The sequence below is a fragment of the Oncorhynchus keta genome, unplaced genomic scaffold (genome assembly GCF_023373465.1).
Source record: "Oncorhynchus keta strain PuntledgeMale-10-30-2019 unplaced genomic scaffold, Oket_V2 Un_contig_27091_pilon_pilon, whole genome shotgun sequence".
Classification (NCBI taxonomy): Eukaryota; Metazoa; Chordata; class Actinopteri; order Salmoniformes; family Salmonidae; genus Oncorhynchus; species Oncorhynchus keta.
The window spans coordinates 1-4368 of record NW_026285335.1 but is presented as its reverse complement, the minus strand read 5'-3'; the positions used below and the strand labels follow the sequence as shown (position 1 = coordinate 4368).

Here is a 4368-nt window from a genome sequence, read left to right as displayed (position 1 = left end):
AGTGGTTAGAGTGTAGAGGTGGCAGGCAACCTAGTGGCCAGAGTGCAGAGGAGCAGGCAACCCAGCGGTCAGGAGGCAGAGGCAGGCACTCCAGCGGTCAAGATGTGAGCAAAACCAGCATCGATAGCAGAGGCAAGGCGGCAACCAGCGGCCAGAGCGCAGATGCGCGTCCAGCGGCTCAGATGCAGACGCGGCGCGTCCAGCGGTCAGAGCGCAGAGGCGGCAGGCAACCAGCGGCCAGATGCGCAGATAACGCGATGTTATCCAGCGGTCAGAGCCAGATGATGCTATACAATCCATGGTCAGGAGCGGCAGATAAGTGGCATGTTCAGTGCACAGAGTGCAGAGGCGGCAGGGCAACTCCAGCGGCTAGAGTGTAGAGGTGGCAGGGTAACCTAGTGGTTAGAGTGTAGAGGTGGCAGGTAGCCTAGTGGTTAGAGTGTAGAGGTGGCAGGGTAGCCTAGTGGTTAGAGTGTAGAGGTGGCAGGTAACCTAGTGGTTAGAGGTAGAGGCGGCAGGTAGCCTAGTGGTTAGAGTGTAGAGGAGGCAGGTAACCTAGTGGTTAGAGTGTAGAGGTGGCAGGTAGCCTAGTGGTTAGAGTGTAGAGGTGGCAGGGTAACCTAGTGGTTAGAGTGTAGAGGTGGCAGGGTAGCCTAGTGGTTAGAGTGTAGAGGTGGCAGGTAGCCTAGTGGTTAGAGTGTAGAGGTGGCAGGGTAACCTAGTGGTTAGAGTGTAGAGGTGGCAGGTAGCCTAGTGGTTAGAGTGTAGAGGTGGCAGGGTAACCTAGTGGTTAGAGTGTAGAGGTGGCAGCAGGTAACCTAGTGGTTAGAGTGTAGAGGTGGCAGGTAGCCTAGTGGTTAGAGTGTAGAGGCGGCAGGTAGCCTAGTGGTTAGGAGTGTAGAGGAGGCAGGTAGCCTAGTGGTTAGAGCGTAGAGGCGGCAGCGTAGCCTAGTGGTTAGAGTGTAGAGGTGGCAGGTAGACTAGTGGTTAGAGTGTAGAGGTGGCAGGGTAACCTAGTGGTTAGAGTGTAGAGGTGGCAGGTAGCCTAGTGGTTAGAGTGTAGAGGTGGCAGGTAACCTAGTGGTTAGGAGTGTAGAGGAGGCAGGTAACCTAGTGGTTAGAGTGTAGAGGTGGCAGGTAGCCTAGTGGTTAGAGTGTAGAGGTGGCAGGGTAACCTAGTGGTTAGAGTGTAGAGGCGGCAGGGTAACCTAGTGGTTAGAGTGTAGAGGTGGCAGGTAGCCTAGTGGTTAGAGTGTAGAGGTGGCAGGGTAGCCTAGTGGTTAGAGTGTAGAGGTGGCAGGTAGCCTAGTGGTTAGAGTGTAGGGGTGGCAGGGTAGCCTAGTGGTTAGAGTGTAGAGGAGGCAGGTAGCCTAGTGGTTAGAGTGTAGAGGTGGCAGGGTAGCCTAGTGGTTAGAGTGTAGAGGAGGCAGGGTAACCTAGTGGTTAGAGTGTAGAGGTGGCAGGGTAACCTAGTGGTTAGAGTGTAGAGGTGGCAGGTAGCCTAGTGGTTAGAGTGTAGAGGTGGCAGGTAGCCTAGTGGTTAGAGTGTAGAGGTGGCAGGGTAGCCTAGTGGTTAGAGTGTAGAGGAGGCAGGTAGCCTAGTGGTTAGAGTGTAGAGGTGGCAGGGTAACCTAGTGGTTAGAGTGTAGAGGTGGCAGGGTAGCCTAGTGGTTAGAGTGTAGAGGTGGCAGGGTAACCTAGTGGTTAGAGTGTAGAGGTGGCAGGGTAGCCTAGTGGTTAGAGTGTAGAGGTGGTAGGTAGCCTAGTGGTTAGAGTGTAGAGGTGGCAGGGTAACCTAGTGGTTAGAGTGTAGAGGTGGCAGGTAGCCTAGTGGTTAGAGTGTAGAGGTGGCAAGGGTAACCTAGTGGTTAGAGTGTAGAGGTGGCAGCAGGTAGCCTAGTGGTTAGAGTGTAGAGGTGGCAGGGTAGCCTAGTGGTTAGAGTGTAGAGGTGGCAGGGTAACCTAGTGGTTAGAGTGTAGAGGTGGCAGGGTAGCCTAGTGGTTAGAGTGTAGAGGAGGCAGGTAGCCTAGTGGTTAGAGTGTAGAGGTGGCAGCGTAGCCTAGTGGTTAGAGTGTAGAGGTGGCAGGGTAACCTAGTGGTTAGAGTGTAGAGGTGGCAGGTAGCCTAGTGGTTAGAGTGTAGAGGAGGCAGGGTAGCCTAGTGGTTAGAGTGTAGAGGTGGCAGCGTAACCTAGTGGTTAGAGTGTAGAGGTGGCAGCGTAACCTAGTGGTTAGAGTGTAGAGGTGGCAGGGTAGCCTAGTGGTTAGAGTGTAGAGGTGGCAGGGTAACCTAGTGGTTAGAGTGTAGAGGTGGCAGGGTAGCCTAGTGGTTAGAGTGTAGAGGCGGCAGGGTAGCCTAGTGGTTAGAGTGTAGAGGTGGCAGGGTAGCCTAGTGGTTAGAGTGTAGAGGTGGCAGGTAGCCTAGTGGTTAGAGTGTAGAGGAGGCAGGGTAGCCTAGTGGTTAGAGTGTAGAGGTGGCAGGGTAGCCTAGTGGTTAGAGTGTAGAGGTGGCAGGTAGCCTAGTGGTTAGAGTGTAGAGGTGGCAGGGTAGCCTAGTGGTTAGAGTGTAGAGGTGGCAGGGTAGCCTAGTGGTTAGAGTGTAGAGGTGGCAGGTAGCCTAGTGGTTAGAGTGTAGAGGTGGCAGGGTAGCCTAGTGGTTAGAGTGTAGAGGTGGCAGGGTAGCCTAGTGGTTAGAGTGTAGAGGTGGCAGGGTAGCCTAGTGGTTAGAGTGTAGAGGTGGCAGGTAGCCTAGTGGTTAGAGTGTAGAGGTGGCAGGGTAGCCTAGTGGTTAGAGTGTAGAGGTGGCAGGGTAGCCTAGTGGTTAGAGTGTAGAGGCGGCAGGGTAGCCTAGTGGTTAGAGTGTAGAGGTGGCAGGGTAGCCTAGTGGTTAGAGTGTAGAGGTGGCAGGGTAGCCTAGTGGTTAGAGTGTAGAGGTGGCAGGTAGCCTAGTGGTTAGAGTGTAGAGGTGGCAGGGTAGCCTAGTGGTTAGAGTGTAGAGGAGGCAGGTAGCCTAGTGGTTAGAGTGTAGAGGTGGCAGGGTAGCCTAGTGGTTAGAGTGTAGAGGTGGCAGGGTAACCTAGTGGTTAGAGTGTAGAGGTGGCTGGGTAACCTAGTGGTTAGAGTGTAGAGGTGGTAGGTAGCCTAGTGGTTAGAGTGTAGAGGTGGCAGGGTAACCTAGTGGTTAGAGTGTAGAGGTGGCAGGTAGCCTAGTGGTTAGAGTGTAGAGGAGGCAGGTAACCTAGTGGTTAGAGTGTAGAGGTGGCAGCGTAGCCTAGTGGTTAGAGTGTAGAGGTGGCAGCGTAACCTAGTGGTTAGAGTGTAGAGGTGGCAGGGTAACCTAGTGGTTAGAGTGTAGAGGTGGCAGGTAGCCTAGTGGTTAGAGTGTAGAGGTGGCAGGGTAACCTAGTGGTTAGAGTGTAGAGGTGGCAGGTAGCCTAGTGGTTAGAGTGTAGAGGTGGCAGGGTAGCCTAGTGGTTAGAGTGTAGAGGTGGCAGGTAGCCTAGTGGTTAGAGTGTAGAGGTGGCAGCGTAGCCTAGTGGTTAGAGTGTAGAGGTGGCAGGGTAACCTAGTGGTTAGAGTGTAGAGGTGGCAGGTAGCCTAGTGGTTAGAGTGTAGAGGAGGCAGGGTAGCCTAGTGGTTAGAGTGTAGAGGTGGCAGGGTAGCCTAGTGGTTAGAGTGTAGAGGTGGCAGGGTAACCTAGTGGTTAGAGTGTAGAGGTGGCAGGGTAACCTAGTGGTTAGAGTGTAGAGGTGGCAGGGTAGCCTAGTGGTTAGAGTGTAGAGGTGGCAGGGTAGCCTAGTGGTTAGAGTGTAGAGGTGGCAGGGTAGCCTAGTGGTTAGAGTGTAGAGGTGGCAGGTAGCCTAGTGGTTAGAGTGTAGAGGTGGCAGGGTAGCCTAGTGGTTAGAGTGTAGAGGAGGCAGGGTAGCCTAGTGGTTAGAGTGTAGAGGTGGCAGGGTAGCCTAGTGGTTAGAGTGTAGAGGGGGCAGGTAGCCTAGTGGTTAGAGTGTAGAGGTGGCAGGGTAGCCTAGTGGTTAGAGTGTAGAGGTGGCAGGGTAGCCTAGTGGTTAGAGTGTAGAGGTGGCAGGTAGCCTAGTGGTTAGAGTGTAGAGGCGGCAGGGTAGCCTAGTGGTTAGAGTGTAGAGGTGGCAGGGTAGCCTAGTGGTTAGAGTGTAGAGGAGGCAGGGTAGCCTAGTGGTTAGAGTGTAGAGGTGGCAGGGTAGCCTAGTGGTTAGAGTGTAGAGGAGGCAGGTAGCCTAGTGGTTAGAGTGTAGAGGAGGCAGGGTAGCCTAGTGGTTAGAGTGTAGAGGTGGCAGGGTAACCTAGTGGTTAGAGTGTAGAGGCGGCAGGGTAGCCTAGTGGTTAGAGTGT

At 54.1% G+C, this 4368-nt stretch overlaps 1 long non-coding RNA gene across 2 annotated transcripts; it reads left to right on the top strand.

Moving 5' to 3' along the window:
• Nucleotides 1-381: 381 nt before the first annotated feature.
• On the top strand, nucleotides 382-4323 carry LOC127922787 (uncharacterized). 2 transcript variants are annotated; one of them, XR_008112360.1, is made up of 4 exons: nucleotides 382-505; nucleotides 994-1072; nucleotides 1431-1528; nucleotides 3332-4323. It is a non-coding gene; the product is annotated as an uncharacterized LOC127922787 (long non-coding RNA). The 2 variants fall into 2 exon arrangements; XR_008112359.1 differs by having other exon boundaries at nucleotides 1431-1847; nucleotides 3325-4323.
• The last annotated feature ends 45 nt before the right edge of the window (nucleotides 4324-4368 follow it).